Here is a 10,097-nt window from a genome sequence, read left to right on the forward strand (position 1 = left end):
CTTTAATTCATGTACTGATTTCTATTTCAAGTATTGTTCTCGTTCTTTATCTTATGAATTTGGGTGGAACGGAAGTATGACCCTTGTTCTAATTGAGTTCTTGTAAAACTTGAAAAAGCTCTTTACTTGAACAACAACTTGAAAACAATTTCTCCTAAACTTCTAATGATCTGGACTTAACGGGATACGTGACATATAATCCTCTTATACTTGGGTATTAGGGTTTTTGTGGCATATAAACTAGAAATTAAACTTAACCCTCTAATTAGAATCAAGTGACCAAGGAATTGGCGGTTAATGAAGGTTAGAGGAGACTAAAAAGGTCTAAGAAATTAGGGTTTAGTCACATATAGTTTGCCATGAATTGAATCTTGCTTGATTAAAATAGTTGGTAAGAAAAGTCAATCCGGAAGATAGATATCTCTTAAACCTTAACTGTTTTCTCTACACATATTTCACCTCAATTTACTGTTTATTTTCTGATTCTCTGAATCACTGTTTGATGCATTTGAACTCACAACACTCTTTTCTATTTGTCTAACTAAGGAAATCACTTAACCATTATTGCTTAGTCCATCAACCTTCGTGGGATCGACCCTCATTCACTTGAGGTACTACTTGGTATGACCCGGTGCCCTTGCCGGTTAGTTTGTGGGTTATAAATTCCGTACCATATTTTTGGCACCGTTGCCGGGGATTGACTGTGATTGACAACTATTAGTTGTTTGATTGCTTAGACTAGGCACTTTAATTTTAAATTTATTTAATTTTGCTTTATAATTTTCGAAAATCTAGTGCTATTATTTTTACTTAATTTCTGAATTTAAGTTTGGTGTTACCTAGTTAATTTTATTTTAATTTTTCCATTTAATTTTCTTTATAAATTTTGAATTTCCTAGCTTAATTTTAGTCATCATTTTTGACAATTTTTAGCTTTAATTTTTTTAGTGTTTTATTTTATTTCTTTACACAGGTTACCTCACTAGGAATTCTCTACACTCTGACGTAGAGAATCCCACTTTTCTTGACTTCGGTCTGTTTATGAGCAGGAATAAACACAAGGAACCTCTTACAGATTTTGATCCTGAACCTGAAAGAACTTTGAGGCGGCACTTGCAACAAGCTAGACTTTACAAGGCTAGTGAAAATCTGAGTGAAACTTTTGAGAGGGAAGCTGTAGAGTCCACCATGGATCATAATCGTGCTGTCAATACCAATGTGGCAAATCTGAATGAGAATGAATAACCTAGAAGAGTGCTTAGCTCATACACTGCCCCCAATGTAGATCTTTATGGAAAAAGTATTGTGGTGCCTCCTATAGCTGCAAACAACTGTGATCTAAAGCCGTAGCTAGTCATTCTTGTGCGACAAAATTGTCAGTATCATGGACTTCCTCAGGAAGACCCAAATCAATTTATTTCTAATTTCCTGTAGATTTGTGATACTGTGAAGACGAATGGAGTAAATCCTGAGTTTTACAAACTCATGCTCTTCCTAATTGTTGTGAGGGATAGAGCAAAGCTGTGGCTAGATTCTCAACCCAAGGAGAGCCTGGACACTTGGGATAAGGTGGTCACTGGATTTCTGACTAAATTTTTCCCACCACAAAAGCTGACTAAGCTAAGGGTGGAGGTTCAGACCTTCAGACAAAAAGATGGTGAGACCCTCTATGAAGCCTGGGAGAGATACAAGGTGCTGACCAGGCAATGCCCTCCGGACATGTTTTCTAAATGGACTCAGCTGTATATCTTTTATAAGGGATTATGTGAAATGTCAAAAATGTGTTTAGATAATTTTGCAGGTGGTTCATTGTACATGAAAAAGACACCAGAGGAGACTACTGAGCTTATTGAGTTGTTTGCTAATAACCAATATCTCTACTCATCTAACAGGAATCTTGTGAGATTCGGGACACCTCAGAAAAAAGGCATTTTGGAAGTAGAGGCATTTTATGCTCTTCTTGCTCAGAACAAAATTTTGTCTCAGCAGATGAATTTGATTACTCAACAATTGAGTGGGATGCAAGTTTCAACTGTTAATACTCAAAATGCACCTCAAGAGGCTCTTTATGACATGACTGGTAGCTCTATGCAAGGTGAGAATTATGATTATGCTCAATCTTCTTGTGAACATGTCAACTACATGGGGAATGCTCCTAGAAATTCCAATAATGATCCATATGCTAAAACTTATAATCAGGGGTGGAGAAATCATCCAAATTTGGGGTGGAGAGAGCAACCTCAGAGACCATAGAATTTTAACAATAATTCTAAGGGCAGTTTTTAACAGAATAATCATAATAACTGCCAGTTTCAGTCTCATCAACAATAACCACCTCAGCAGGCAAATTCTCAGCCCCAGAAGAACACTGATTTAGAAGCACTACTAGCTAGTTTTATACAGGAGACTAGAGCTTCACTCAGAAACTTGGAGGTGCAAGTAGGCCAGTTGAGTAAGCAAATACCTAAGAGGCCTCCAAGTACATTTTCTGGTGATATAGTGGTGAACCCAAGAGAATACTGCAAGGCCATTCAATTGAGATGTGGTAAAGTAGCTGGTTCTGAGACTAAGGTCAATGAGGAGCAAGTTGAAAAAGAAGCTCCAAAGGAGAAGAAAGAAGAGGTGGAGCACGTCCCTCCTAGGCGTGCAAATAACCCATTCCCAGTCTCTTTTGACACTCATCCTACATTGCCAAAGGCTCCTGAGTACAAGCCTAAAATGTCATATCCTCAGAGACTTCAGAAGGCTTCCAAAGACAAGCAATTTTCTAGTTTTTAGAAGTCTTCAAGAAGCTTTAGATCAACATTCCTTTTGCTGAGGCTCTTGAGCAAATGCCTCTCTGTGCTAATTCATGAAAGAACTATTGGCTAACACGAAGAATTGGAAGGAAAAAGAGATAGTGGTGTTAACTAAGGAATGCAGTGCTATTATTCAACATAACCTTCCTGAGAAGATGCAGGATCCAAGAAGCTTTGTAATTCCTTGCACCATTGAAGATGTCACTATTCAGAGAGCTTTGTATTATCTTGGAGCTAGCATCAACCTCATGCCACTTTCAGTAATGAAAAAGCTCAAAATTGAGTAGGTAAAACCCACTCGTATTTCTTTTCAACTTGCTGATCTTTCTATTAAATTTCCTATGGGGGTGGTTGTGGATTTACTTGTGAAAGTGGGGCCATTTATTTTTCCTGCTGATCTTGTCATATTGGATATAGAAGAGGATTAAAAGTCCTCTATTATTCTTGGAAGACTCTTTTTAGCTACAGGTAGAGCTCTGATTGACATGCATAAGGGTGAACTAACCCTGAGGGTCAATGAAGAACAGGTGGTCCTTAATATGTTTGAAGCTATTAAACACCCTAATGATTTTGAAGGGTGTATGAGAGTTGATGTAATTGAACCACTTGTTCAAGAGGTACTAGAAGTTGAGGTACTTGATGAGATTCTGGATCCTCTCTCTGAGTATGAATTACTCGAGATTGATGATTCACCACCCCGGAAGAACATGGTGAGCATGCCTAAGGTAGAGGAAGAAGTCTCCAAGCTTGAGCTAAAGCCCTTGCCACCTTCTTTGAAATATGTGTTCCTAGGTGAAAATGATTCATATCCAGTGATTAGTTGCTCTTTTTTGAAGCATGGTGAGGAAGAGGCGCTGATTACAGTGCTCAAGAGCCATAAAATAGCTCTTGGGTGGACCATTGGTGATTTAAAGAGGATTAGTCCAACCAAGTGTATGCACAAGATCCTTCTTGAAAATGATGCTAAACCAGTTCTGCAACCACAAAGAAGACTCAATCCAACTATGAAAGAGGTGGTCCAAAAAGAGGTAATGAAACTATGGGAAGCCAGCATTATATACCCTATTTCTGACAGCCCTTGGGTGAGTCCTGTGCAGGTAGTTCCCAAGAAAGGAGGGATGACAATGATCAAGAATGAAAAGAATGAGCTAATTTCTACAAGGACCATCACAGGATGGCATATGTGCATAGATTACAGAAGGCTCAACACTACTACAAGGAAGGATCACTTCCCCCTGCCTTTCATTGATCAGATGCTTGAGAGGTTAGTTGTTCATGCTTTTTATTATTTTCTAGATGGATATTCTAGATATAACCAAATTGCAGTGGACCCTCTAGATCAAGAAAAAGACGGCATTCACATGTTCTTTTGGAGTATTTGCTTACAGGAGAATGCCATTTAGACTCTGTAATGCCCCAGCAACTTTTCAGAGGTGTATGCTTTCAATTTTTTCTGATATGGTTGAAACGTTTTTTGAGGTATTCATGGATGACTTTTTTGTTTTTGATAATTCTTTTGAATCCTGCCTTAAGCATTTATCGCTGTTCTTGAAATGGTGCCAAGAATCAAACCTTATTTTAAATTGGGAGAAATGTCACTTTATGGTCACAGACGGTATTGTTTTTGGACACCGGATTTCAAGCAAGGGGATTGAGGTTGATAGCGCCAAGGTGGAGGTAATTGAAAAATTTCCACCACCAACTAATATTAAGGCAGTAAGGAGTTTCTTGGGTCATGCAGGATTTTACACAAGATTTATAAAGGATTTTTCTAAAATTGCTAAACCATTGAGAAACCTATTGGTTGCTGATGTTCCTTTTGTATTTGATGCTAAATGTCTGCATGCTTTTGAAACTCTGAAAGCAAACCTTACCTCTGCTCCCATCATAGCTCCCCCTGACTGGGATTTGCCATTTGAATTAATGTGTGATACTAGTGATTATGCTATAGGAGATGTTTTAGGACAGAGGCACGACAAGCTTATGCATGTCATTTACTATGCTAGTCATGTGTTAAATGATGCTCAAAAGAATTCCACAACTACAGAAAAAGAATTATTAGCTATTATGTATGTTATTGATAAGTTTAGGTCCTATTTAATTGGTTCTAAGGTTATTATTTATACTGATCATGCTGCTTTGAATTACCTTCTTACCAAACAGGATTCTAAACCAAGATTAATCAGATGGGTGCTACTCCTTCAGGAGTTTGATATTGAGATCAAAGACAGGAGAGGGTCAGAAAATCCAGTAGCTGACCACCTTTCCAAGATTGAACCTGACGAAGGCATGCATCCACCCACAGCTGTGACTAAGACATTTCTGGATGAGTAACTTTTTGTCATTCAGCAAGCTCCATGGTTTGCGAACATTGCAAATTACAAATCCTTCATTCCAAATGAGTAAAGTAAACAAGTGAAAAAGCTACTGACTGGTGCAAAGTACTACTTTTGGGAGGAACCATACCATTTTAGAAGATGCTTAGATGGTATAATCTGGAGATGTGTCTCAGATGAGGGAACACAGCAGATTCTTTGGCACTGTCATGGCTCTGATTATAGAGGCCACTTTGGTGGTGAAAGGACAGCTACAAAGGTCCTTCAGAGCGGTTTTTACTGGCCAACTCTCTTCCGGGACTCAAGAGCATTTGTGAAGAACTGTGACAGATGTGAAAGAGCTAAGAATCTCCTTGCCAACCATGAAATGCCACAACAGGGGATTCTTGAGATTGAGTTGTTTGATGTGTGGGGTATTGACTTCATGGGACCTTTTTCACCTTCATATTCTAACAATTATATCTTGGTGGCAGTTGATTATGTGTCCAAGTGGGTGAAAGCTATGGCTCTGCCCACCAATAATGCCAAAGTGGTGATGAGCTTTCTTCAGAGATATATTTTCAGCTGGTTTGGTGTCCCAAAGACACTCATTAGTGATGGTGGAAGTCACTTCTATAACAGACAGCTGGACTCACTTCTGCAGAGGTATGGAGTCTGTCATATAGTGGCAACCCTCTATCACCCTCAGAAAAGTGGACAGGTTGAGTTTTCTAACAAAGACCTCAAGAGGATTCTGGAGAAAACTGTCAGTATCTCAAGGAAGGACTGGTCTAGGAAGCTTGATGATGCTCTCTGGGCATACCGGACAACATACAAGACACCTATTGGCATGTCCTCTTATCAGTTGATCTATGGTAAAGCCTGCCACTTGCCAGTTGAGCTGGAGCATAGAGCTTATTGGGCAATCAAGTTTCTGAACTTTGATGCTCAAGCTGCAGGAATAAAGAGAATGCTTCAGTTGAATGAGCTTGATGAATTTAGATATTCGGCCTATGAGAATGCCATGCTCTATAAGGAGAGAACTAAGATATAGCATGACAAGAAGATTGCCATCAGAGTCTTTGAGCCAGGTCAGAGAGTGCTTCTGTTCAATTCAAGGCTCAAACTCTTTCCCAAGAAGCTGAAATCTCGGTGGTCAGTACCCTTTGTAGTAACCAGAGCATCACCGTATGGTCATGTGGAAATTCAGGAATAGAATTCTGACAGAAGGTTTACAGTTATTGGCCAGTGTTTGAAGCACTATCTTGGAGGCGAGATTGATCGCCAAAGGTCTGCTCATCTGCTAAACTAGTAGAACTGACCGTCAAGCTAGTGACGTTAAAGAAGCCCTTGTCAGGAGGCAACCCGATGTTTTCGTATCCTTTAGTCTGATTTCTTTTACTTTGATTTTGTTATTTAATTGGCTTTAGTTAAGTTTTTACTATTTTTCCTTTGTTTTACGTGTGTTTGGATCATGCAGAGTAATTAGAACAGAAACATGGACCTGAAGACAGAGTTTCTGACACCCTGGAAGAAGTTGTTTTGGATTGGTTGACGCCTAACTTCAAAAATTCAAGTTAGGCACCACATATATGCTGAATTTGGGTGTTACTTACTAGAGGGGTGGCGCCTAACTTCACCCCTTAAAGTTTGGCGCCAATGTTGCGTACAAGTTTGATGTTACTCTCGGGAAGGGTGGCGCCTAACTTGGCTACATCAAGTTAGGCGCCACACCAAGCGTTGGAACTGCATTCGATTCGAGAGGCTTGGAGTTAGGTGCCAGGTATCCGAAGTTAGGCGCCACACAATGGAGTAGAGTTGCATTACATTTGGGACACCTCAAGTTAAGTGCCCCATTGTTAAAGTTAGGCGCCAGATTGATATATCAAGGGAAGTTAGGTGCCAGGCCATACTTTTGCCCCAAGTTAGGCGCCCCTTATTCCAAGTTCGGCACCGGCTTCGAATTGCTCACCAAATCCAAACCATATCACCTTATTTGGTTAAGCAAATCTACTTTGATCTGGTCCCCATTCCCATCAAAACCCTCCCAATCAATTCCAAGATACCCTCCCCTTTTTCAAAGCCTTCACCCTTCCCCGCACCATCCCGTGACACTTTCCACCCAACGGAACCCAACCCAACCCTCTATATAAGCCCCCCTCCTTCCCACTTCAAGCCACACCTCAACACCCTTCACCCACCCTTCTATACACACTCAACTAATTCCAATTCCTTCCCCCAATCCTTCTCTTCAAAGAACAAGCCAGCTCCTCCCCCCACCATTCTCTTCACTTGTTCCACCCACTACCACAAACCTTCACCCCCTCTTCGAAGAACAACTAAACCCTTACCCCGACACCCTCCTATATTTCCCGGTGCCCCCTCTCATCTTCTTTACTTCTTCTGTCTTTCTTTATTTTGTCAAAAAAAAAAAGATCAGAAAAGAAAATTTTAGCATTAATTTTTAATTTCTTCTTTTTCACTTTCTTCTGTCTTCCCCTTTGTGTTCTCCTAATTTGATCAGGAACGAGCAAAAGTTTTAAGTTTGGTTTTGTCATTTTGCTTGTTGATTTTCTCTGTTTTCTATAATGGCACCCAAAACTAGTGCACCCTCAAACAAGAGGAAAGGCAAAAAGTCAGCCACCAATTCTCATGATACACACAGGTTCCGATCCAAGCTCCATGAAGAACAATTTTATGATCATACCTATAAGAGGGCTATAACTCTAGAAGTGAGACTTGCACTGAAACTGGATGAATATTTAGAAATCCAATTTGAAATTGAGAGAAGAGGGTGGAATTTTCTGTGCAGCCCGCACACGGAGGTTGGACAATTGTTGGTCCAAGAATTTTATGGAAACCTCTGGGTCACGTAAAAGGACGTTGAGGGTGTCAATGAGAAGGATTATAAGAGTTATGTAAGAGGCAAGGTCATTGATTTCATCCCAAGAAGCATCTGACAAGCCCACCATCTGCTGCGTCCACCTCAGCTAACTGCCTTTTACAGTGAGAGAATGCACAGAGACCAAGAACTAGATCAAGTTATTGAAGAATTACGCATTCTGGGTTTTCAGTGGAGGATAGGTGCTGAGGGGAAGCCGAACCAACTAAAGAGCACTGATCTTCTTCCTGTAGCTAGGGGATGGTTAGACTTCATTCGAAGTTCTATCATGCCTACTAGCAACCGGTCCGAATGCACTGTGGATCGGGCTATCATGATTTACTGTATCATGAAGGAAAAAGTGGTGAATGTAGAGGAAATCATTCTAGAACAGATAGACAATATTGCCTCTAATTCTCTTAAGAAGGTTAGGCTTAGTTTTCTGCATCTAATTTACCGCCTATGTGAAGCAGCAGGGGTAAAAGTGGAGAATGATATCCCCATTCTTATTGAGATACCAATTACCAAGAAGGCCATGGAGACTCACAGGGAACAGCACAGGGCCCCAAGAGAAGAGCAAGTTGAGGAGGAAGCTCAATAGGACCAGCCACTAGTGCCTCAGGAACACTACTGCCCTCCTCAGGAATACTGGCAGCAGCTCACCTTCTCCATTGAGGAGATGAGGGTGACACAGAACAACCGTTGGGAGTATCTCCCGACCACCCTCGATCAGATGAGAGCTGCTCAGGACTCTCAGCGCCAGGAGATTTCCTAGCTGAGATAGGATTATGGCCACCTGAGAGGACCATATGGATCACAGCTAGAGGAGAGAGATCCCCACCATGAAGATTGAGGTGGCTCAGTTACTTTTACTTCCTATATTATTTTGCCATTACTATGTTATGTCCCTGTTTTCTGCTATTTTGTCTTAGTTTCTGCATGATCCTTTGTTAGTTCAATTCCTAATTTTTAGTTTAATTTGCTATTTTAATTCTGTTATTTGCTTTTAATTTTGAAAAGCGTCTCATGTATCGCTCACTGAGCTTGAATTCAAAAGAAAAAGAAGAAGAAAAAGATGTATTGCATGAGAAATAGAGTTTATAACAAACAATAGTATTATTTACTTAAATGTGGTGGTATTCTTTGTGATTCTGAATGCATGACATGAACCATGCATATTTAAATTTGAATCAAAGGATGTTGATGTATAAAGAACAGGAATTTAGAGAACTATTATGAATTCTCTGAAGTAAATGAAAGCTTAATCCTTGAAGCAAAAGAAACAGCAAAAGAAAAATAAAAGCAAGGTCTAAGGCTCTGAGCATCAATGACTAGGGAGGTCAGACATGATTAAAAGCTCAAAGAGTTATTTCCCTAGTCATATGCTTGTGGTGTGAATGTGTCAAGTAATCCTTGAGACAGAACACTAAGAGTTGAGATCAAATGTAATTAACAGAGTATCCCAAAGGCTTTGAGCACCACTGTCTAGGAGTAACTGAAAGAAAAATCAGAACTTAAAGAGAGTTTCCCAGTTAAGTGCTTGTGGTGTTTTTGTTTCAAGTAATCTTTGAGACAAAACATTTAAAGTTACGGCTAGGCTTAGGGTGCAAAGCACCAAAGAAAAGAGAATTAAAGGAAATTTGCATTAAACTGAAGTATAAAAGATTTGAGAATTCGTAATATTATTCGGATTATAATTCCAAATGACAGTGACATTCCTCTAATTCAAAGGAGAGTGAGATGCCAAAACTATTCAGGATTGCAATAGGTAAACCCCACTTCAAGAAGAGACATGAGCCTAATTGAACTCTCACTTTTCATGCAAGTTCACTTCTTAAACCTGTATTAGTTTTGGTTGCTTGAGGACAAGCAAAAATTCAATTTTGGTGTTGTGATGCGTGAGCATCTTTCCTATCTTTTCCTAGTGAATTTGCAATTAAATTGTTGAGTTTAATCAAGAATTAAATATCTTTTAGCCACTGTGGATGATACTTTGAGTCATGTGCAATTCTGTTTATTTCAGGGGGCATTTGGATGGATTTGATGGAGTTTCTGTAGAAAAAGAGAAGAAAGCAAATGATGTTGTCAACCCTGACCTCCCTA

At 39.7% G+C, this 10,097-nt stretch overlaps 1 non-coding gene across 1 annotated transcript; it reads right to left on the reverse strand.

Annotated features, from left to right (window-relative positions):
* Positions 1-1,617: 1,617 nt before the first annotated feature.
* On the reverse strand, positions 1,618-1,725 carry LOC148567881 (small nucleolar RNA R71). The gene has a single exon (XR_015881446.1). It is a non-coding gene; the product is annotated as a small nucleolar RNA R71 (small nucleolar RNA).
* Positions 1,726-10,097: the final 8,372 nt, after the last annotated feature.

Source organism: Arachis ipaensis, chromosome B4 (genome assembly GCF_059453495.1).
Source record: "Arachis ipaensis isolate K30076 ecotype BB chromosome B4, ASM5945349v1, whole genome shotgun sequence".
Taxonomy (NCBI): domain Eukaryota; kingdom Viridiplantae; phylum Streptophyta; class Magnoliopsida; order Fabales; family Fabaceae; genus Arachis; species Arachis ipaensis.